Below are 25,600 nucleotides of genomic sequence, written 5' to 3' on the forward strand. Positions count from 1 at the left end.
TAAGTCTCAGGGATTGTCACACAGCTAAATCTCCAAGCATCACTTTGAAAAAACACCCATGGCTATTAGAACTTTTAAATTCATACTTAAAAAAGGATGCAGTCCCCTAAGAGCCATTTAAACGATGGAGTTTGCAAGTACTGCTACATCTACAACTTGTATTTTATCAAGGGCTACAGTGAAACACTAGGCTCATGCTCATGCCCATCCCTGACTAAAGGAAGCGTTTAGCTTCGCCATGAATGCCAGGAAATAGTTGTGCCTCTTCTCTGCTCCCTATTTACCCTACGTGACTGGTATGGGGAAGGGAAAGTATGTTACTTCATTTCTCTTTGGGAGCACCTTACTCCCTGCGGTGTGCCTGGCCAGCTACTCTGGCGGGCCAGTAGTATGCCCAGCCACAGCTCCTCTCACTGCCCACCTGCTTCCTCACCGAGGGAGCATCAGGCAAGCAGCCCACTCTCTCCCTCACTCCACTGGAGCTGCAGTCAGGGCTGCCCTTACCTGGCCATGCTGAAGATGCCTTACTTCCGCACATGGCCGGGTAAGGGGCAGTTTAGCCCAAAGCATTTGGGGATCTGCAAGGATGAAAAGCACCATATTAATGCAAATTATTATTGTAGCAGAAACCCAGACCTCAGAGTACAATGTACTTTAAAAAGAAAAATCTCAGCTTGGCATAGGAACAGACTGAGTGGGTGTGGGACAGAGAAAGATTTCCTACCAAATACTGTGACAGCAAGTTATCAGCGACAGGCACAAATGACACTTTCATGAATAAACACGGGGGGGGGGAGGGGAGGGAATTGCACAAAACTGCCCAACTGAGAGAGAATAGACTACCTCTCTGCAGCCTCTCCTAGGCTATGTCTATACTTATGGCGGTGTGCGGAGTATAGGCATTACATGTGTAGCTACATGCTGCAGCGAAAGGCTCCAGAAGCTTCCTCCCTCCTGCCAGAGCCTTTCACTGCAGCGAAGATAGGCTCTTGCAGCAGGCAGGCAGCAGGACACTGCACTGCTAAAAATGGCAGGGCAGAGGTAGGTGGCACTGCTTGGGTTGTACGGGGTACACACCTGGGGGCCCCGTTGTGGAGGGCCCTCTACTCGCCTTAGCTGCGCCTCACCATCTATGCTGATATTTGTACCCTTGCTAGCTGGATGTGCAGTGTCTGTACTCAACACGCCACCGTACGTGTAGATCTACCCCCGAGTGTTTCGGCTTCTGAGGAAAACACACTACAGATTTCCCATCATTCCCGTGATCTGAAATCTCATGCTTGGATAATTCGAAGAGATGAAAGTAAAACGTTCAACCTTGGGTTTTTTGCAGATCTCATTAAGGCGAAAGTATAGGTCAGACTTTAAGAAGCAAAAAAAAAAGGTTCTGTGCAAGTCCAATGTTTACAGATGGCATTTTGGAACAGAAGTCCTAGAACTTTTCTATTTGTTTTTTCACAGCTGCATTCAGAAGCATTAGCTTAGGGGTATCCTTAAGATCAATGATTCGCCAACTATGGCTGAAGGTCCCACAGACTGCCAGCAAGTCCTGTGGTGCAGAGGGTGGAATGGGAAGATGAAGGGAATTGGTAGTGCAAAGAAAGTGCTACCTCTATAATCAGCTGCTCCTTTCCGGAGAAGCCTAGCCATTGAGTACTAGACAAGGAGGGAGAAGCAGGATGGGTTCAACATGCTGACTGCTGCTGAATGAAGGAAAGATCAAATTCCTGGGCCAGAAGCTGTAGCAGCAGGAAAGAAGAGATCACCACAGATGGGAACATTATACACTTGCCTCCCTCACTGCCATAGGTAAGTGGAGGTAACAAGCACACATTTAAAAGGAAGTGGTTTCTGGAACAGGAAGCTAGTTTGTTATTTAAGATGCCTCCTTTTCCCATATATTTTTCTTTTGCCTGTTCAAATAAACAGGCATTAGAAGAAGGTGCCACTGTCAGTCACTCAAAACATACCTATGCAGAACAGGTAAAAAGTCATGGGAGTGGGCATAAAAGTTACCCTCCAGGCTTCCGTGCTGACAGCAATATTACCCACAGTGGTTATTCAGAGGACTACACAAAGCTTATTTTTTCCACACTTATTTTTGAAGTCTCAAAACAAGACTTGCATAAAACACATTCTACTCACTTCAGCTCTACCTCATGCTACATAGCATACATGGATTAAAATCAGATTAATACTAGAAAAGGGAAATTTAATTATCTGAGCTGTTAGTCTGGATTCGAGTCACCACTTTGCAATTCTGTAATATCTCAGAAATGACAAGAAGGTTTAGGTGTGTTAGGAAAAAAATCTTGCTTAGAAATAGAGATTTATATCTTAAGATGCTAGTGTGTTTCAAAGAGGAAAAACAACTTATTTTCCCGGTTATTTATAAAGTCATAAAAAGCATTCCAAATACACTTAAAACAAAATCCATGCTACACAGGGGAGAGGAGAGGAGAGGAGAGGAGAGGAGAGAAGGAATTTACATAGGCTGCAGTTCAAGAAAGCACTTCGGAATGCGCTTAACTTTAAAAATGTGCTTCAGTCCCACTGATGTGTGTAAGTAATTTCCTGAATTGGGACCGTAATCAATACTGCCTAAAGTCTTCAACAGGGAGAAGAAAGGGGGAGAACACACCACCATCTTGAAATCTAACTAACTGGGGGAGAAAATGGAGTTCAAAATGGTTTCAGGCACTACTTTTGCCTTGGAGTCTCTCTCCCAATGTTTGTAGGTTTATATTTTCCTTTAAAAAAAGTTTCTCTCCTGTTGCTCTGTGAGACACCAATGCAAATGAAAGGAGAAGCTGACTAACTTACTGAGTCTACACACAGCGCTGTCAAACCAAACTGATAGAAATGCTCTTTGATCTTTGTAGTTGTAGGAGTTACCTCTAATATTAGCAGGTGAAATATTTCCAGACAGAGTAGGCGTTAATTGACACTATCCCAGTAAGTTCTGAACATTTCTTTTCAGAGTTTTGCATATTTCCAACTCTTATGATCATCAAATAAAACTGTGAACAAAATACTATCCATTCCCAATCTTCTTATACTAAAATTCAATATTTAAAGTTTGAAATTTAACAGAAGAGCTAATTAAGAAATATGCAGCTTTGTTCTTCAACTTCCTGTTTAAAAAAAAAAAAAGTCAACAGGAAAATTAGTTGTTACAGCAAACCACAACCATCCTGTTTCTTAATACAGTCTTTTCATAGCTGCAGTTGCCTGCACAATTACTATGTCATCATACCAAGAGGGGCGGGAGGGAATAGTCATGCTATTCACTTATAAGAAAATCTTAACTCCTTCAACTGAGTTAAATGGGAAATAATTTGTTGTCTTCATGTAAATGCTATGGCAAAAAGCTAACAAAGGCAGTTTGGGTAAGTCATTGCAAATTAATGACACTATATATAAAAATGCATGCACCTAGGCAGCTCAAAGATAAAATCAGTGAACATCAGTGATAAAAGGGAAAGGATAAAATCAGTGATAAAATCAGTGAGAACATCAAGCTGGAACAGAGGGGAAATGATCCCATAGTTGGGACCCTCCTTCCAGCTCCTTCCTTGAACTGAGGATACCTCTGGGATGGGGGAAACCAAGTTACCAGGAAGACACAGGTAACTGTAATGGGGGATTCAATTATTAGAAATACAGATAGTTGGGTTTGTGATGACCAGGAGAACCACATGGTGAATTGCCTGCCAGGTGTGGAGGTTGCAGAGCTCTCAAGACATCTAGACAGGTGGATATGCAGAACTGGGGAGGAGCTGGTGGTTATGGCACATGTGTGTATCAATGACACAGGGAAAGGTAGGAAAGGTGTGCTGAAGACCAAATTTAGGCTGCTAGGTAAGAGATTGAAGACCAGGACCTCCATTGTAGCATTCTCCAACAGGCTTCCAGTTCCTTGTGCAGAGCCAATTACACAGGCAGAACTGCTGGGTCTCAATGCGTGAATGGGACGGTGTTCAAAGGAAGGATTTAGGTTTATTAGGAACAGGGAACCTTTTGGGAAAGGAGGAGCCTATACTGGAAAGATGGGTTCTACCTAAACCAAAATGGAACCAGATTGGTGGCATGTAAAATTAAAAAGGTTGTATAGCAGTTTTAAACAAAGGGCTGGGGGAGGCCAACAGGTGCATAGTTTGGACAGACACATCCAATAGGAGACAATTTATTAAAAGGAAAACTCTATATACTAGTAAAGTGAAGAGGATAGAAGTTGACAAAGTACAGGTAGGAGATGAAGAGAAACTATCAAACAAACGAGTCTCATTCAATCATATAACAAAGGCAAACAACTAAATATTGACAAATTTTATAAGTGCTTGTTCGCAAATGTAAGAAGTTTAAATACTAAGATGGGTGAGCTTGAGTGCCTGATATTAAATGAGGATATTGATAAGATAGGCATCATAGAAACTTGGTGGAACAATGGTGATCAGTGGGACATGGTAATACGATGGTACAAAATACATAGGAATGACAGAGTAGGTCATACTGGTGGGGGAGCACACTGTATGTGAAAGAAAGCTTAGAGTCAAATATAATAAAAATCTTAAATGAATCAAACTGTACCGTAGAGTCTCTGTGTATAGCAATCCCATGCTTGAATAATAAGAGTATAGCAGTAGGAATATACTACCAATCACCTGACCATGACGTGATAGTGTTCGTGAAATGCTCAGGGAGATTAGAGAGGTCACAAAGGATAGAAAACCCAATAATAATGGGGGATTTCAACTATTCCCATATTGACTGGGCACATGTCACCTCAGGATGGGATGCAGAGATAAACTTTAGAGACATCACTAATGACTGCTTGGAGACGCCAGTCCTGGGACCCACACGCAGAGAGGCAATTCTTAATTTAGTTCTAAGTGGCAACACAAGATCTGGTCTGAGAGATGAATATAGCTGAACTGCTCAGTAAAAGCGATGACCGTAATTAATTAAATGCAACATCCTTGTAGGGAGGAAAAATACCAAAAAATACCAAAGAAACACGCCACAGTAGCATTTAACTTCAAAAAGGGGAACTACACAAAAAGGAAGTGGCTAATTAAATGGAAATTAAAAGGAACAGTCCCAAGAGTGAAATGCCTGCAAGCTGCATGGAAACTAATTTAAACCACCATAAAAGAGGTTCAAACTATATGTATACCCCAAACAAAACAAAAACAGCAAGAGGACCAATAAAGTGTCACCATGGCTAAACAACAGAGGAAAAGAGATAGATAGAGACAAAAAGACATCTTTTAAAAATTAGAAGTAAAATCCTACTGAGAACATAAGAACGGCCATACAGGGTTAGACCAAAGGTCCATCTAGTCCAGTAATCCTGTCCTGGAGTGTAGCTAATATAATGCCCATTTTCAAATAAGGCTCCAGAGGTGATCTTGGCAATTACAGCCCAGTAAGCCTAACTTCAATACCAGGCAAACTGGTTGAAACCATAGTAAAGAACAAAATGATCAGACACATATATAAATATGATGTTGCAGAAGAGTCAACATCGCTTTTGTAAATGGAGGTCATGCCTCACCATTCTATTACAATTATTTGAGGGTGATGGTAAGCATGTGGATTAGTGTGATGCAGTCGATAAGATGTACTTGGATTTTCAGAAAGCCTTTGACAAGGTCACTCACCAAAGGCTCTCAAGGAATCTAAGCAGTCAATGTGATAAGAGGGAAGGTCCTCTTATGGATCAGTAACTGGTTAAAAAAATAGGATACAAAGGGTAGGAATAAATGGTCATTTCCCCCCACAGTGGAGAGAATAGAGGTGTTCCCCAAGACTGTACTGGGACCAATGCTGTTCAACATATTCATAAATGATCTGGAAAAAGGGATAAACAAAGGTGGCAAAGTTTACAGATAATACAAAATTACTCAAGATAGTTACGACCAAAGCAGACTACAAAAAGTTAAAGGGATCTCAAAACTCTGAGATTGGGCAAAAAAATTGAAGATGAAACTTAATGTTGATAAATGCAAAGTAATGCAAATTGGAAAACAGCAGATCCACTATACATACAAAATGATGGGCTCTAAATTAGCTGTTACCACTTAAGAAAGAGATATTGGAGTCCTTGTGGATAGTTCTCATTGTGCAGCGGCTGTCAAAAAACCCCAACAACGTCAGGAACCATTAGGAAAGGGATAGATAATATGACAGAAAATATCATAATGCCAATACATAAATCCATGGTGCGCCTACATGTTGAATACTTTGTCCAGGATATACTGGAACTGGAAAAAGCTCTGAGAAAGGCAACAAAAATGATCAAGGGTATGGAATGGCTTCCAAATGAGGAAAGACTAAAAAGATCAAGGCTGTTCAGCTTAGAAAAGAGATGACTAAGGGGGATGTACATATGATACAGGTCTATAAAATCATGAAAGGTGTGGAGAAAGCGAATAAGGAAGTCTTATTTACCCCTTCACTTAACACAAGAACCTGGGACCACCCAATTAAATTAATAGGCTGCGGGTTTAAAACAAACAAAAGAAAGTACATCTTCACAATGCACAATCAACCTGTGGATTGCCAGGGAATGTTGTGAATGCCAAAAGCATAAAAGTGTGTTCAAAAAAGAATTAGATAAATTCATGAAGGATAGGTCCATCAGTGGCTATTAGCCAAGATGGTCAGGAATGCAACCCTATGTTCTGGGTGTCCCTAAACCTGTGACTGCCAGAAGCTGGAACTGGATGATAGAGGATGGATCACTTGATAAATTGCCCTCCTTTGTTCATTCTCTCTGAAGCATCTGGCAACGGCCACTGGTAGAAGACAGGATACTGGACTAGACAGACCATTGGTCTGACCCAACATGGCCCTTCTCATTTTAACTTCTGTTGGTGCAATAATAAATGTACCTACTGTAGTTGCAAACAACGAAGGTGCTTGTAACACTAATGAACAGTGAGACAAAGCACCACATTACAAATCAAAAGGATGAGGGTGTCTGGCTTTGACACTTTAGGACCATAGATCCTTGCAATCCAAGGTTAATTTCTTTGCATTTTATTTCGGGAAAGTACTGTATATTACCACTATTTTATATATAAAAACTAAAAGGGCCAGTATCTGAGCACACACTGTAATGAATCCTGTGCTGTAGACAAGAGATACAATAACAGGAACCTAATACACACATCTCATCCAAGACTAGAAACCCGGTCCTTAAGCTCCAAAAAAAAAGGTCTGTATCTGTGCTAAAAGAAGAATTTTCCATAGCTGACAGGACAACAGTTGTGAGGCAACCTCACAGACAAATCCAATACATTATGATGACTCCACAATCAATATCATGGGCCATGTGCAAAGTAATAACAGAAATACCCGAGTGAAAATGTTGCTGGCACCTTTCATCAAGGACTGGAATGATAAGAAGCTTCCACAATATAACTACGCCTTTTAAATATACCTTAGAATATTGATAGACTTTCTCCATTTTCTTTGGGCTTCTCCAACTCTTCCCTTTCTTAAAGCAAAGAAAAACAAAAAAACCCTCCAAACCTGTTGAGGTTTATAATCCATCAGGTTAGTGTTACTAATATCAGACAGACCATCCCAGGGATTCCATCACAGATTGGTTTGAGGAATCTGCCTCTGCTGAGACTAAAACTAAAAACTCTCAAATCCAGAAGCATCTACGCTACAAAGTCATCTAGAGGAGGATTAGAATGCAGCATTATATGTTTTCATCCTCTTTCAAGGCATTTATTCCAGTCACTAGGAGCTGATAACGACTAAAAACTGCACTAAAACTCACATATCTTGAGCACTAAGGACCAGTGCAGTGAGGCTGTGATCTTAATTTAAGTTATTTTGCAAATTACCAAATGTTACTCCCAAGGGCATTCTGCACCGAAAACTTTAAAATTCTGTACCAAAATCCTTTACAAAAATTCTGAAAATTTTGTTTGTCAAATAAATGTGGAGGCTCTAGCATGGCATTGGGGAGCACATGCCACTGGCTACACAGAGGTGGGAGATTACTGTGCAGCCCCCTCCTCCCCCCACCCAACACACACTCAGCAGTGAGGCTGCACCCAACCCCAACACAGCGCAAGGACCTGGCCTGTCCCAGAAACACCCCAGGGCCCTGCTCCTCTGTGTGGGCAGGTAGGCTCAGCAAGGCAGTGTGACATTGCACTCCATATATTTTATGGAAATATGCTAATGAGTGTGAATATAATGTAACTGAAATATGCTTTATGCAAAAGGTCTCTTGTAAGGTATCACTACAAAGCTTATAATCTACTGAATGTGTTCATCCTATTTGTATGAATGTATCATTCTTGTATCTAAAACTAGAAATATGAAGTATTACTCTGAGGTCCTATTGTAATTATGCAAAGTGTGAGCCATTAATGGTGGCTTAGGATCTTGATGGCTCCCATTAACTAGAACAATTGGTTGTAAAAGGCTCTGTTTACTTGTAAGCCTTCCTGTGACTCAGGCCGGAAAGAATGGAGGTTTGGGATCTCACAGGACACGTGACCATATCACCTGAACTGGAATCCATCTTAAATCTGGTGCTTTTCCATTTAGAAGGAAGGATGGGAACCCAGAGAGAGAAATTATTCCCGCCATGTGCCAAAGATATAAAAGGGGGTGGAGCAGAACAAAGGGGGCTGCCAGTTATGAGAAATCCCCTAGTTACCACCTGAGCTGGAACTAACAAGAACTGTACCAGGGGAAAGGATCAGGCCCACACTAAGAAGGAGTCTAGTCTGTGAAAGAATCTTATTGGAACATCTCTGAAGGTGAGATTTACCTCTGTTCAGTTTCTTACTGTATTAGGCTTAGACTTGCGTGTTTTGTTCTATTTTCCTTGGTAACTTACTTTGTTCTGTCTGTTATTACTTAAAACCACTTAAATCCTACTTTTTACACTTAATAAAATCACTTTTCTTTATTAATTAACCCAAAGTGATTCATACCTGGGGGAGCAAACAGCTGTGCATATCTCTCTATCAGTGTTATAGAGGGTGGACAATTTATGAGTTTACACTGTATTTATAGAGAGTAAAATGGATTTATTTGGGGTTTGAATCCCATTGGGAGCTGGGTGTCCGGGTGCTGGAGATAGGTGACTTGCTGAGCAGTTTTTGGTTAAAGTCTGCAGTTTTGGGGGCGTAGACCAAACCTGGGTCTGTGTTGCAGCAGGCTAGCATGTCTGGCTCAACGAGGCAGGGTTCTGGAGTCCCAAGCTGGCAGTGGAAAACGGGCTCAGAGGTAATTCCAGTATGTCAGGTAAGAGTCCCAAGGAGGGGGTCTCTCTGACCAAACCCGTCACAGACAGGATCCAAGTGTGGAGTGGCTTAACATGGGGGGATCCAGGTGTGCATTTCTTTATGGGGCAATCTGGGTACGGGCAACTCAGTGCGGGTCTGGGTGCAGGGAGATCTGGATGCACAGGAGCTTGTTGAAGGTTCTGGGTGCAACAGTAATGGGACTCTTCAAGAGGGTCCAGATGATGGTGGTTGGGGCTCAGCGGGGTCTAGATGCTGGGAGCATGGGGTGGGGATCCAGGTGCAGCTGGTTGGGGCTCGGTGGGGTAGTTCAGGGTGCAGGGGAAGTGGGGCTCATGGGGGGGTGTCTGCATGTGGAAGGGGGTGAAGCTTGGCGGGAGGGTCTGAGTATGAGGGGGTCTGGATGCATGGGGTTTGGGTGTATGGGGGAGCAGCTCCCTGTACAGGGATACCTCTCCCTGCAACTGAGGGTGTGTGTGTGTGTGGGGGGGGGGTTGCAGAGCTTCCTGCAGCAGGGGGAGAAATCTTGGCATGGGTCTGAACACGCCCAGATGCCATGCAGGGGAAGAGGAAGTCCCATCCTTTCCAGCCCAGCTGTGAATAGCAGCGGAGCCAGGCAGAGCGTAGGAGCCACCAGCCGGGTCTTCTCTTCACCAGTCCTGCCCCCTGCCCCACAGTGATTTACCTCTCTGCCGGCTGCCCTGGGAACCTGAAACATACTGCTGGGAAGAGTTGCATGACCACCCTTGTGGCTTCCCTTTGCTTCTCTGTCAGAAAGTCATTTTTTTTCTGCGGGGAAGCAAAGAAATTTGCGGGGGACATAAATTCTGCACATGCGCCAAGTTGCAGAATTCCCCCAGGAGTAATTAAATGTGCCTGACTGTTGTGCTAATTAAGTCCACCATCTATTGATTAGACAGCCATCATATCATTTCCAACAATAGAATAAAAAACAGCCATGATATGCAGCATGTCATAACAACAACAAAAATCTCATTTAAAAATCTAAAGGTAGAAGTAAGACTTCTCTTATAGACATCACACTCTACAAAGGAAAGCTGCAAGGGAATTAAGTAGAAATGGGCCTGCTGAGACCCTGGATCCCCAAACTTTGGCAATTTCAGATTCTAACTTTGTAGTTCTAAGTTATTTTTAACAAACATCTTATTCTACTAAAACTAAACGGATGACTAGTTGTGTGGGATGGCCAAAGTGAACAACTGGATTGTAAGTCTGTACAAAAGCATGTTGTGTGCATCTAGCCATCCATTTTAACTCACTTTCAGGCCTCTCTCTTAATATGACACATTAAGTCAGAGACAGGCAGACAGAGAGCTAGCTGCGGTTAATCATTTCCTGTATGATTAATTTCCAAACAGCGAAAGAGGAAGGAACAAACAACAAACTGTAGAAAATAATATGGCACTTAAGAGGGGAAAAAAATGAAGTCACCAGTCAAAACCGTTGATTGTCCCTCTCAAGACTTTCCTTATTCTGTGAAAAGGAGCCTAATTTCCGAAGTAGCACTGATTTGGGACTGTTAAAATCCCCAGCGGTTTTTGCTAATGACAGAGGAAAGGAACACAAAAAGTGCTGCGTTAGAGGAAAGCGGGTAATATGAGCCACAAGTTTGGTAATGTCGCTGCCTTCAGGCAGAGCAAGCCTCAGAGTTACAACATCACAATTAAAACACAACTCGGAACTAGAGTGGGTCAGAAAATGGGCTTTCCTCACCATGGATAACGTCCATGCACGTTCATCCATGTTCATCAATTCATCTCAATTTTCCATGGGAAACTGAGATTTGTTCAGCAAAAATTCAACTATAGAAATGCTGCTGTGGTGCTTCATGTCCCCGCTCTCCTCTGTTGACCAGAGACCCTGGTCAAACTCCAGCTCCCACACAATGCATCAGTGACCCTTCCTGGTGAGAGAGCTGCACCATAAAAGTGCATCCTTGAAGATGCAGTCTGGCCAGGGGGCCTGGCATACAGAGGAGAATGGGGACAGCTGCCATGAGGGCAGCATATCCAAACTGAAATATTTCAGCCTTCAGGCCAAAAAAAAAAAATGGTTTGGGGGCAAAATATAAAATAAATTAATCTTCCATGGAAAACACGGCAGCTCAGTAAAGGGAAAGTGATAGTTTACCCTCAATAACTTTGTACATATTAACAAAGTTTATGTACCTTTAAAAGGAAGGCCTGGGGTCTAGCATTAGTCTGTCCCGCTCCTGCTGCAAGGCATACCAGACTCGTAGTCCAGAAGAACACTGGAGCATTAAAGGCTTTCACAGCAAAATATCCTGGAAAAGAGAGGAGAGGAAAAAAAATACTACTAACCTGCACTACAGGGAAAGCCGGGGAAGGAACAGGAGATGTAGACATTTCGCCTTTAAAAAGGCCTTGTAAAGAACTGGATAGCTACAGAAAGGGAAGTTACCATGGACACAAGAGACACAGGGAAATTCTGGGGAGAAGACAGTTCCAGAAAGGGGAAGTTCATTTATTCTGGGACTTTTGGGCTTTATTTGAAAGCAGAGGCAGTTCCCAAAGAGGGATGGTATTGTCTGGCTGGAGATCTGATCCCAAACACGCCACCGCCTGTGTAAAATTCCAGTATCACCGAAAGGCTAAGGAAGCAGTCTGAGCCAATGAAGTAAGAGAGGGATTGACACTCATACTGAGCATCTGCTTCCATTTCTGGGACCCAACTCAGAGCTCCCCTTCTCTCACCCCTGTGCAGAGAACCAAACAAGGCCTATACATCTATACACTTAAGGCCTCAAAACAGGGCTTAATGTGATTTAAATGGCACACAGGTCTTGTGTAGCCCTTTTGCATGGGAGTGAATTTCACCCTTACAAAACAGAACAATTCAGTACTGACCAGGGTAGCCTGTTTCACACAACACTGGAGCTTTTACAGGCATCCAAAAGTAGGGAGTAGGAAAGCAGCCTACTAGAGATCTTTAACAACAGTGTGTGGGGAAGTCTTCGGAAATATGCGAATGCAAAACCAATGTCAGGGTAAGTGTTTTTCCAGACCCAGTCAGACTGCAGAGAGACATGTTCATTTCTTTCAGAGTCACAGCTTAAATTTTGAACATGACAACATTTTAATCCATGTTTTAATCCTTTTCCTCTTGCAAACAGCAGCATGAACTGAGACACATAGAAACCACAAGTATTTGATGGTTCATGGACAAGCATAAAAAAAGAAAAACAAAACACAATAGGAAATAAAACTCAAAACTTTTGTTCTTGAAAAAAATGCAAGAATGGGTAGGATGTGTCTACATTCTTATGTGTAGGGCGAGGTAGATTAGATATCTGTTCAAATAATCTAGGCATGCTATGGAGTCCAAACTCACCCTGCCTGGATGTTTATCCTCTAATAAACCCCCTCCCCCCAACAATAAGATAACGTTCAGCTCATACTGGCCCCCAAGCATGATTGCTCTTAAGGCTCCTCTCAGATCTTCTCCTAGAGAATCATACCCATTTTCCTTTATAACTGTTGAGCCAGCAGAACCCAGTGAACTATTTCTAGTAACACTAACCCTAATTATCCTGCTGAAAAATTCCTTACCCTCTCCAAATCTCTCAAAAATTTCAACGTACTTAGTAACAAGTCACGCACAGGACCCCAGAACAGATCCAATAAAACAAAGTACATTAGTTCAGAAGAAAGTAAAGGCAAAACAAAATTGCATGTAAAGAACCAGTATGAGAGCAGATATGTGCTGAGTGATAGCTGTCACCAGCACAGTAACATTTTATTGGTCCACAACAGTTGTTCCCCACCAGCCTGAGGCAACCAAGAATTCCATCGTGGAAATCCAGGAGAGTTGTGTATGTTGAAAATTCCAACTAAGTAAGATTGCCATGGTACCAGAACGTTATAATCCAAGTACTTTACAAGTCTGTGATGTGGAAGTCCATATCAGTCAATTTTCTGGAGTATGGGGAGACAATGAATTGATATGTAGATAGCTAAAATTGTATTTCATGTTCTAAAGTACAGAGATATACATAGGGCCTGATCCTGCAAAGTGGTAAGCACCCATAACTCCCTGAAAGCAGTGATGCAGGGTCTAATCCAGCTCTCAGAGGCAATGGATAGACTCCCATTGACTTTAGTGGCAGTTTGCTCAGGCTCATGGCATGTTTAGGATATTGAAGCTGGGGCTCAAAATGTTTGGGATCAGGGGCCCAAAGATAAATGTGTTGAGTCACTAAATTGTGATTGTGCACACAGATTGTTGATAAGGCATCGAGCTATACATCTGCATGCACAAACACTATACTAAATTAGGGGAATATACTAACCAGCATCCACTGCTACTCCTTATTAGTAAAGGTATGTCTTGTGCTCCCTCAGCGCTGGTTGTCTTGCTGAGGAGGAAAGGTGATGGCTGAGGGCCACACCCACAATCTGCTCAAATATAACCTCTGTCGCGTTCAGCACAGCTGGCACCCTGCCTCTTAGGGCTGGGGAGAGCAACCTGCAACACGTGCTGCCAGTTGCATGGAAGGGCTGGGGCCAGATGAAGAACTTCCTGTGACTTTTCCTCTGTGCTCCTGCACACAAATAGTGATGATTTGGGCTTGTGAACTGATGTCATACTAAGCGAAGACATGTTTTGGGCATATCCCTGCATTTCTCATGCTCCCAGATATCCACAGACTTCAAAAGGCAAAAACTACTAAATATAAATAACTGATAGAAACCAAATACAAGTTTATAAACAATGCAAAATTTCAGTTAAAAATAAAGCTTTACCTATTGAAGTGCAAATTAGTCCAAATTACACTATTAATGTTTGCATGCTGAAAGCTTTTTGTTTGTTTGTTTTTAAGTGGCATTTTATCAAGTGCCCTCCTTCCAAAAGAGCCTCTAAAAATAAAGTATGCCCTTGGGTAATTCTCTGGCCCACATTTATTTTTATAGAAGGAGTCAGAGGTCTGTATGTCATAGATGCTTGTGCAAATGTGCATGTAGATTGAATAACTGTATGTGCACAGAGATGAGAGACCATATATCCCTGTGCATGAGCAGTTAAAGTAACTGTGCTTACACATTTTTGCCTGGTTGAACTAAGTCTCTGCCCTTTAAAGTTTAGCCTCATCTGGATTTTACCTTTAATTTTACAGCACATTTTTAAATTTAGAGATGCCACTACAGTTTCAGTAAATATTTTAGAACGTCCAACAAATTAAACAAATTTTCAGAAGCAGTTTTAAACCTAAAATTAAAGAGAGAGAGAGGGAAAAAAGAGGAAGTTCCCACGCAAAAGGCATCTAAAATAAATTGAGGATCTGCTTTAATCAACTAGAGCAGAATTAAGCCTCAAACTGTCCACAGCTGAACCTGTGGTTCTTCGGTACTGCGGTTGGAGGTGTGATTGCACATACAATGTGAACTGCAATACTAAAAAAAAACCCAAACAAACAAGCAAACACCCTGAACAACCCCCACAGGGTGACTCAAATGCAAGGGTTTAATCTCAACTCTAAATATCCTGACCTAGATTTTTTGGTTTTGTTTGAAGGGGTTGGTTTTAAAAACTGGACTCTGAACTTTACTAAAAATTAATTCGCTTCATCACCTAATTCCATAGCAATATCAGCAAATGAGATATAATTTTAAGCCACGAAAAGAAAAAAAAAAAATCAAGAGTTTACCAGCTATGTTCTTTCACCATCAGCTGGCTTGCCTGACATTTGTCCAGCAGGAACTTCTCCTGTAAGCTTTTTCAGAGAAATGCATAAAGGAAGCAATATGCCGATGATGCTGTTAAAAAAAAAATCCATCAAACAAAAATACAGTTCCAAAATATCAGTAGGTGGCTCAAGCCAAACAAATGGTTCAGCTAACTCCAATTTAAATAGGTCTAGCATCACAACTGGTGTTTTTAAATATTGGTCAAAAATCCATATTACATACATCCAATTTACTTAAAAAAAGTCCAAATAGCTTTTCACTATTAAAATGTAGCTTTTATCCCATGTATTTCATTACCTGTATTATCTCATTGTCTTAATAAACATCTGGCAAACAGCTTAATGAATAAAAATAGAAGACCAGATCCTCAGCTGATTTGAATTGGCATAGCTCCATCGAAGTCAATGGACTTACACAGATTTACACTACCTGAGGATCTGGTCCAAAGTCTTCAGTTACAGAAGCTATAATAAAATTACAAGGGCTATCAGTTTAAACTTCAGGGGACAAGTAGATTATTAGCTGGGGTCAGGAGAAATTCTCTCTCCCAGGTATAACACTGAACAGCTGAATGCATTATAGGTTTTTATGCATTGTTCTGAATATCTGGCACTTGCCACTGTCAGAGGTAGGATTCTGGAGGAGAAAGACTATTCCAGAGTGGCAATATTTTATAAGGAGTAATTATATAGGGTGCAATCCACAAACATACTTAGGTGGCCAAGTCCTGTTTTTAGGCACCACTGTGATCCACAGAATTCCCACTCGGCTGCCATCTAACCCTGTAGGTGCCTAAAGGTGCTCAGTGCCTACATTTTTGCAGTGACATCTCTTTGGTGCCTATGTTTCTGCCCTTGAGCATGCGCACTCTGTGTCCCTCTATGACTGAATGCCTGTCTCCTTCCTAAGCTCCACAGTGATTCACAAGCCAAGGAAGATAAATGTCGGCTCGGTTGCATGTGGGGGCGTGTCACAGGCGGGGGCGGCTCTACCAATTTTGCCGTCCCAAGCAGTCGCCGCTGAATTGCTGCCGCCGCCGAAAGCCACAGCAGCGGGAAGATCGGCAGAGCTGCCGCCGAATTGCCGCCGTGGGACACGAACTGCCGCCCCAAGCACCTGCTTCGAAAGCTGGTGCCTGGAGCCAACCCTGGTCACAGGGTGTGGCTCCTCTCCCGCTTTCTTCCCCGCAGAAACTGCATGAATTCCAGGAGTTGTGCCTTCACCCTGTCCTTTTTCTTTTAAGTTCCCTCCATCATTTCCACAACAATCCCTGTGCCATAGTCTATTTACAGCACCAGCAGCACCTTCTGGCCCTTCCCCAGGACCTGAGAGAAACAGAGTTCTCCCTCCCTTGAGGCCTCCATGTTACTAAGCTCAACTAGCCCTGTTCCCCTCTTGCTCCCCTCTCGGCACTTCCCTCCTGCCTCTTTATCAACCTGGGGTTGAGGAGGTAATTGGCTCCTTAGACCATCCATCCTGGTTGTCTAATTACCCGTGTCAGTTTTCTCAAGGGGAACTGATTAACATCTAAGTGATCAGAGTGCAGGCTCACTGGTTCACTCCCTGCACTGTCAGTCACATGGTCCACTCTGGCATGTGTGCTCAGAGGATGCCTACTGGATTGGGCCCCCTCAGGTGAGTTCACACAAATGGACAGAGGAGCCAGATAAGCTGCGTTAGTCTAGAGGATAAAGGTACTCAGCTAGGACGTGGGAGGCCATTGGTTCAACTCCCCCCATCCTTTTGAAGGGAAGAAGAGATTTGAACAGGGATCTGCCATGTCTCAGGTGAGTGTCTTGACCACTGGGCTATTCTAATGTGTGTATCCCTCAATCTCTCCTTCATTTAGATAATTAAATATTAACTGGGCCAGAGAGAGTTAGAATGACTCTACAGCCTAGTGCATGAACACCTAGCTTTCCACCGTTCATGGACTGCAAGCAGAGATAGGCACCTTCCTGCAGCCCCAGTTTAGGCATCTATCTCTGAGTGGGGGCAGGGCTCAGCTCAGCTCATGCCCCCTCTCCCATTGATTAGCTTAGGTGGCTCCCCAGCTAGCATGCTGGTTTTGTGGATCACAGTCTAAAGTGCCTCTCTCCCCCCATTCATTGTATAGGAGCCTGAGCACCTAACTCCGGCATTGTCAATCACAGTGTTGTTCCATGATTTTCTAGGCACCTGAAAGTTAGGCTCTGCAAAGCTCAGCATCACAATGGCTAAGTCCCTTTGTGGATCTAGGCCCCAGTCTATAAACCCAGGAAGCATGGGTGTGCCCTCCATGTCTACATGTTGTTCTGCAGGCAATGCACATCAGGTAAAATGAACGGCTTTGTGGGGGCCTGCAGAAGCCCCAATGGTAGCCCTGTAAAAGCATGCAGTAGTGCAGGTGGAATGGCTGAATGGGGGTTCCTCCATACCCTGTGCACTGTGAAGGGTGTGCCATACCAGCCACAAGCCATTGGAACAGATTAGGGATGGGACCACTGGATTTGTGATTACATAGATCCAGTGGCTCTATCCAGAAATTCCTACACAGGAGACTCAGAAGGGTAAGTGACTGCTATTCCAGCCTATCTGATGGAATTGCAGCTGGAAGCCCATGGATTCACCTCTAATGCACTGAATAGAGGACACTACAGCTTAGGGGCTCTCAACAGTTTTCTTTCTGAGCCCCTCCCCCAACATGCTATAAAAACTCCACGGCCCATCTGTGCAACAATAACTGGTTTTCTGCATATAAAAGCCAGGGCTGGCATTAGGGGCAACTGCCTGGGGCCCCATGCCACAGGTGCCCCCACAAAGCTACATTGCTTAGGCTTTGGCTTCAGCCCTGGGTGGCAGGGCTCAGGGCCCTGGACTTCAGCCTCATGCGCTGCGACTTCAGCTTTGTGCCCTGGGCCCTAGTGAGTCTAATGCTGGCCTTGGTTGGCGGCCCCCCTGAACCCTGTTGGCGGCCCCGCAGAGGACCCCGAACCTCTGATTTAGCCTTCAGTACTTGCATTTGATATTTTATCCTTATGCAGGTAGTTTAGCCATCAATGCTCATTTGCTGTTCCCATCACCCAATATTTCCTTCCAGGCCATTCTGGAAAATAACCCTGAGTAATAGAAAACATTCAGTCTTGTATGTAGTATTTCCAGGGCTGCTCTTTGGAAAAAAAGAAATATCACATCATAAGGCACTTGGAAAAGAGAGGTGAACTTTTTAAACACATTTTTCATAAACGTTTTATAAATTGATTCATACAGTAAAGTCTCATTAATGCAAATATACTTTGTTCTTCACTGGCTTAATTTCTACTTAGCTTTTAATAGTGTAAATATGATCAAAATATGTTTTATTTCACTCATGGAAGTTCAGATTCAACAAAACTTCAACTTGGCAAGGCTGGGCAAGCCCATAATTATGTATTTTCTGGGTCTTGCTCAAAAATGTAAGTGGGCGGAGCACCGTATTTACTGAATTTGGCCCCAAGAGAGATGAGAGAAGATTAAAATACAGAGCCCAGTTTTTAAAATGTGGGCACGTTAATGGGATGGCTGAACTTGGCATTGGCCAATAAAATTCGCACATAGTTACAGAAATGCTCACTTTAAGTTGACAATTACTGCAGATGCATAAACACCCCAAATTTGGACAGCCTATTAAGTCACCCCCATTTAATCTAACAATTTTACTGTCCCTTTAGAAGTCCCATAATTAAAGTAGGTTTCTAAACACTGCATTTATGAAATAAAAAGACACACCAGAAAGATGTTCCTCCCTTTATTGCTGCAGCAGATAACCAAGTAGAGTCTCTGTTTTCCATCAGTTTTATGCGGTACTTTTAAATTTTTCATTAAACAAGTAATTCCTCTTCAGTTCATAGCAGTGCTAACATTAGGTGGAAGTCAAGTCACACCGTCAACTCGATTTGGCAGATTAAAGCCCCCATTCTACGTATGGAGAGGAACCATATTCTATTCCTGCTGTGTGTGTGTATGTGTGTGTCTGAAATCTACAGAATTCCATCATTTTCTTCCAGAAACATTTAGCACATTCACCTATAGATCCACACCAAATTTTTTGAACTTGGGCACCTAAATTTAAACAAACTCATAGTTTTAAGGCACCACTTTCAAAGGTTTGTCTTGGAGGGAGCTTCAGTACAGTTCTCTTCTGTCACATAATACAGCATTGCTGGCCCAGTAGAGGGATTTATTACAGAACCCAGAACACTTGCAGCATCAGTCAGCCTGCCTATCTGAACCTTTTCACAGCAGATATAAGGTGGTCGGCCAGTTTTAAACTAGATGAGTTGGGTGCCATTGACAAACACATGAGCATAGGCAAGCAGGGGGCCCACATGTTGGGGCATCAAATGTACTACTTAAGGCACAGCAAGAACGTCAAGAGAGGCCTTCCCATGCTGAGGTTACAGAAGTGCACCCTTACGGCTCCAGTTCATAGCACAGTTCATTTCAGAAATGTTTTATGCAAGCTGCAGAAAACTAAGTATTTGACTAGTGAATGAGGATTGTTGGAAGCTGCAAAGAATGATGAATTATAGACCTCCATGAATTGATAGCCCTACAACATGCTGGGAGGGGATGGTCAACACACAGTTCTGCCAGACCAAAGGAGGAAACAAGATCCAGCATTAAGGCTCACCAAGTATGTAAATTTTGGGTTTATCAGATTGAGCATCCCACATGATCTCAGCTGCTGGTCTAAAACATGGAAAGAGGTGGTTTCTCAGAAATGCAGGACCCGACTATAAGGATATGTTTATACTGCAGCTGGGGCGAGCATCGTAGCCTAGGCCGATAAACTTGTGCTAACAGGGTTTGAGCTAGCTAGGGTTACCATATTTGAATATTCAAAAAAGAGGACACTCTATGGGGGGGTATTTGTTCATGCCCCCCAGCCCCACCCCAACTCCACCCCCTCCCTGCCCCATTGGACCCCGCCCGCTGCTGGCTCCCTCACCGCTCGCCTCTTCACCCTCCCCGCCCGCCACTTGCCTCTTTGCCCGCCAGCCAGCCACTGCCCCCCGCCTCGCTCACCTACTCTCCCCCTTCCACCCACTGCTGGCTCACCGCTCGCCTCTTCACCCCACCCCAGTCGCCTACTCAGCCATCCTTCCGCAGGTCCCTCTGGCTCCTAGGATCAGGGCAGCCGAGGAATCTCCACGTGCTGCACCCGCCACAAGCACAAGCTCCGTGCCGGAGCTGCGGAGCGGGGCTTGCAGGCGCCGGCAGTGTGCAAAGAGCCCTCTGCCCTGACCCTAAGAGCCAGAGGAACTTGCCAGAGGGCGAGGTGGGGAGTCCCAGCGGTGCTTACCTGGGGCGGCTCCCGGGAAGCATCTGGCAGGTCCCTCTGGTTCCTCCTAGGGTCGGGTCGGGTCGGGGGGGGGGGGGGGGGGGAGGGGGAGGGCTCTCTGCTGGTGCCTGCAAGCCCCACCCCCGCAGCTCTGATTGGGCAGGAGGGAGCCGGGCAGGAGGCAGCACACGGAGACCCCCCTCCACCTCTGTGCCTAGGGGCTACCCACACTGCATGCTTCTGCTGGAGGTCGGCACCAGGAGCTGCCCCAGGAAGCACCGCCAGCCCCAGGACTTTGGTGCGCGCGGTGAGGTGAGCGGTCCCAGATATTGGGACAAAAGGCATCCCCGACAGATGTGGCAAAATCCCAGATGTTTTAGATATTTAAAAATTCCTCCCGGACGGCGATTTAAGAACTAAAAAGCAGGACATGTCTGAGAAAATACGGACATATGGTAACCCTAGAGCTAGCACATTAAAAGTAGTGATGTGGTCATTCCAGCTTTGGCTCCTAAGCCTAAGAGGTCAGGTGGACTTCACAGCCCAAGCTTCTGTCTGAGCTGGAACAGCCACATTGCTATTTTTAGCATGCTAGCTTGAGCCCTGCTAGCACAAGTCTGTATACCCAGGCTAAAAGAAAAGGAGTACTTGTGACACCTTAGAGACTAACAAATTTACTACCCAGGCTAGGAGACTCACTCCCAGCTGCAGCGTAGACACTCTGAAAGGTTCACTAAATCAGTCAATTTCACAAGCTGCGTGAGAAATAAAGTGGAATATATGAAAATTCATTTAGTGCTCCTGTAGCACCACTAATTTCTGCATGGTTGAGGAGGCACTTTCATTACAGATTCATTCCGTAATTTTGCACACTCTGAAGGACACAGAACCACAGCACACATGAATTCACATGTTCTCAGGCATTCAGAATAGTTGAAGGAAGTCCTCCTTTGAGCTAAAGTATCTCAGGTTTGTTCTCAGAGCCCAAAGAGAAGCTCAGGAAAACTTCCAGTTGAGAAATTGGGTTTAAAAATAATTGTTCAAGATCAGTGAAATTCATAGGCAGTGGTTGTACAATGGAGAGGGAGCTCCATCTACTACACATAAGTACAATACACTCTGCTCCAGACAGCAAGCCAGTTAAACTATCTGATGCACACCTTGCTGCAATCCTGAAGGTTTCAACTGCTCAGTCACTGAGGCCAAACATCAACAAACTGACAGAACTGAAGCGATGCCAGGTGTCTGGCAAACACTAAAAACTCTCTGGCAGGTGACGAATTGTATAAAGTTGTATGACAGTTTTATTATTTCTAAGAAATTTGAAATAAAAAATACAATATAAACGTTCTCTTTTCTGAATCTAATCTAATCTTTTCTTTTCTAATCTTCAGTGACATTATTGGCCCGCTGGGAGGATTTGAGGACTGGCACTGGCCCTAAGGTAAATTGAGTTTGAGTCCCCTAATTTAGAGTCTCTGACACTTTCGGTGGCATTTCCGGCCACCAGGCACACTGAGCCCTTGTCTCCTGGGGCCTCCTCCAATCATCTATTTATAATTTTGCACACTTTGAAGGAGACAGAACCCCAGCACACATGAAGCCACATGCAAACACTCACCTATATATACACACTGTAGTACATTATATACTCTTAAATGCACATTTCAGTACCTGTGCAAAGTACTTATTATGCTCAAGGAAGAGGTGTTACAAATAGTGAGGGAAACAACTGAATTTCGTGACCAGTGTTTAACATCTCAATCATTACTAACACATTGAAATTCAATAGCATAAAGAAATATCCCCTCGCAACAAGAGAAAGTGATTTACAGATTGACTGTGGCATGCTTTGTGTTGTAGTCCCTAAACTGGAGGAACTCAAGGAATGGCAGCTAGTTTTCCCTTCAGTTTCCTCTTTATAACGGGAATGGCAAGCAGCAGCGAGGTGTTGGGTCCCAGATTTGCTCAGCACGTTTAAAATGTATAGTTTAAAACCTGTGCAGATTAACTCTGGTTAAACCATGTTTGACTGGACAGCATGGACAAAGATAAATTGGGTTTAAATTTAAACGGGTTTGGAAATGGAGTTTAGAATATGTGGACTGAAGCCCAGTTCCTCAAATCTCTGAATTACATACAGGTATAGAAATGAAGAACCACCTCAAACTGAGCCCCAAAACCTTCAAGCGGGATGGAGGAACCCCAGACCCCCAAGCCCATCTCTAGCTTTGTGTCTACGTCAACTCTATAACTAGCAGGGGGCTTTTGTGGTCCTTTGTTCAGTCACGAAAGCATTATTCTCAAGAGAGCAAATGTTACCCTAACACTGCAGCCCAGGATGGCGATCTTGCAAGAGACAGAAAGACCTTGCAAGATTTGGACTTTGCGATTATTGAATTCGTCAAGGTGCTTTTAATCAACCAGAGTGACTCACAGGCTGTGTCTACATTAGCTTTTCTTTCACCTTCAGATTTCCTGCTATTGCTACCACTAGTGTAGCTTCATTAGTGTAATGTAGGCAATGTGCTGTTCATCTAATCCTGTTTAGAGCAGCAATAGTAGCAATGGTGAGAAATTATAGAGGGGAAAAGGACCACAATGGACAAAGCCAGTGGAAGGTGAAAAAGATCCCATCCACTTACACTACAGCAAGCCACCTATGTTCCTCATTAACTTGTTATTCTTTAGGAAGCTCTATTTACAACAAAACAAACTGGTTTTACACAGCCAGAAATTCAGTGTAAATATTAGTTCTTAGTGTCTGGGTCCTGGCTCAGGGCATAGAATTAACTGCTGCCTCTGGCTTGCAATTTCTAGGCCTGCTTTGTTACCTTGCTATGAACATCTGTGTATAGCAGAGACCTAGAGTTAACCCTTTGGGTGCTGGTGATGGATAGTACCTCCATACTCTGTCACAGTGCATAACACAACAAACCCAATGCATCTGATGACTTCAAACTAGGAAAGTCAAATCTTCAGGAGGAACCTAGCAATAACATGTCAGTTACACTTTCTGAAATGTTTTAGCATTGAATATACTATTGTACCATACATTTGAAAGTTCTCATTGCCTTTCTAGTAATATAAAGTTTGCTGTTTCCCCACACTTTAAAAATAAATCCATCAGCTTTCATTAGTAGCTGGAGCAATGTCAAAGTAAGCTGTCAATACAGAGACTCTGAAATTAGCCATACACTGTGAAGTTGGAATAGGACCAGTGTAAAACAATGCATCAGTGTTACTCCTCCCTCAATATAGCACTAAACTTTCCGTTACAGCACACATCGCCACTAATTCAAGTGTTCTTTTAAAAACATTCAGTTTCCTGAACGCACGAGTTTGGACATAGTGACAGTATTGACCTGGTATTTCACAATAAATAGCTGCAGCCATACAAACTTACAGATGTGCTCTCTTTTCTAGCTCTTTCCAAGAACCTGTTCATCATCTCTGCCCTTGAGACAGTGACTTTTCTGCCAAGGTAAAGCAAAAAGTCTGCTAAAGGCCTGTGTTTGATGGGTCTTATAAACACAGGCATGCAACATGACCATGGAGAATAAAAATCCCAATCACTGACAAAATCTTAAGTCTTTGCCATTGGATGTTTTTCTAAAAGATCTGCTCTAGGAATTATTTTGGGGATGTTCTCTGGCCTGCGCTACACAGGTGGTCAGACTAGGTGATCACAGTGGTACCTTCTGATCTTGGAAGCTATGAAGGCATCCCAAATCAAGGGAAAGATGCAGCACTAGAGGGGGGGATGGTACCCTTTTGATAGCAGCTTGGCTCACAGGGAATCCTACTAAATCCCTGCCACTTTTTCAGCAAAAGGGTGAATTCTGCCACTGATGACACAAAAGGAAGAAATACATAAAATTTCACTTTTGTACATATTTGTTGATCCCTGGAATAATGCCAAGCTCCCACTAGCACATACTCAAAATGAATTTGAAAACAGACACTTACTGATTGTTGTATTTATTGGTAAAGACGCATGGAAAGATTGCATCACCTTTACATCAAGCTAAGTTAGCCAACCAGCTGTGAATCTGTAGAGAGTTTATAGACACAAGGCACAATTCGATCATCTAGTCCTCTGACCTCCTGCATATCATAGTCCATTAAACTGCACCTCCATCAAGCCTTCTACCACAGAAGCATTAACTGGAGAAGGTGGTTTTTCTTTGGTAAAAAAGCCCAGTCCAATCTTAAGATTTAGCTTCATAGTACAGCTATAGTTATGGATCCAAATATGCAAACTTGCAAAATAATTGTTTATACAAATTCAGGAGTTAGGACAAGTAGAAATTCATGATGCTTGGTCAAAGCAAGCCCTTCTGTGAGCTCCTGATCTGCTGATACAATCTTACAGCTCTAAGATGCAGTTAACTTTGGAAAAACATACTGTACATGCCAATTTGCTTGTGGGTCTGGCTCAGGATCTGATACACTTAACCTTGGAACAGCCAGAATTTAAATAATTCCTGTGGCACCAGGAAAGAAAACTGCCACATCAGAAGGATTTCAAACAACCCGCCAACATCGCCATTAATTCTTCCCCAGGAAAATCCTTCCAATTTTTTTTTTTTTTGGTGCAATAAGGAACCTTCTAAAAAGTAATGACTAGTAGGTCACACACACTTTGTTATTTCTGTATCTGAACTTACTGTTACCTTGCTCCCCTCTACTCTCCCCCACAAGCTCCCTCTATGCCACCCTACCTTACCCCTCTATCTTTCAAGGACTCGCTACAACTCTCCCCACCACCTCAGGCTCTATGTACCCCCATGCCACAGTTCCCAAGCCTCCCACACATACCAGGGGCTCTGTGTTAAAGAGAATGTTGACATTGCCAAAGTTGAGTGGTTTAACAGGACAAAAGCATGGAACTGGTATCTACAGAGGGCCAAATTATCAGAAGTCCCTGAACTTATACACGCATCTATTTTTGCCACCAGGGAGGAAATGCATTTGCTCGCGGCAGTGAGAATTTGTACAGGAAACTCTGGCAGTTGTGCCAAGGGGGTGCTGCCCCTTTTCTTTGGGCAAATTGGTGAAGGCACAAAGATGCTGTGTGCGCACCCAGAGGCAATACTTGACTCTAATAAGGAAAGAGCTTGATTTTAGTCCCACATGAATGTAAGTCTATCAGTGGACTTACACCAGTGTGAAAACCAACATAAGTGAAAGCAGAATCGGACACAACAAGCATGTGCGGGTAGGTAAGTTCTGAGGAGACTGAATGGTGCTTCTGCAGTTGCCCCCCTGAAGGAACCAAGACTCAGTGA

General features: G+C 43.4%; 1 protein-coding gene across 11 annotated transcripts in view; it reads right to left on the reverse strand.

Annotated features, from left to right (window-relative positions):
* WIPF1 (WAS/WASL interacting protein family member 1) overlaps positions 1-25,600 on the reverse strand; it is an 82,105-nt gene that overhangs the window by 20,501 nt on the left and 36,004 nt on the right. For 3 of the 11 annotated variants that reach the window (XM_043525292.1, XM_037912229.2, XM_037912230.2), the window contains exon 2: positions 11,471-11,586. The exons of 3 other annotated variants lie outside the window; for them this stretch is intronic. The gene's annotated coding sequence lies outside the window, so the exon portion shown is untranslated. Of the gene's footprint in view, positions 1-504; positions 574-11,470; positions 11,587-14,967; positions 15,077-23,715; positions 23,786-25,600 lie in introns of those variants that run through there. 5 more of the 11 variants (XM_043525291.1, XM_037912231.2, XM_043525293.1 and 2 more) reach the window with 5 other exon arrangements.

This window comes from Chelonia mydas, chromosome 11 (assembly GCF_015237465.2).
Source record: "Chelonia mydas isolate rCheMyd1 chromosome 11, rCheMyd1.pri.v2, whole genome shotgun sequence".
In the NCBI taxonomy this organism is placed as follows: domain Eukaryota; kingdom Metazoa; phylum Chordata; order Testudines; family Cheloniidae; genus Chelonia; species Chelonia mydas.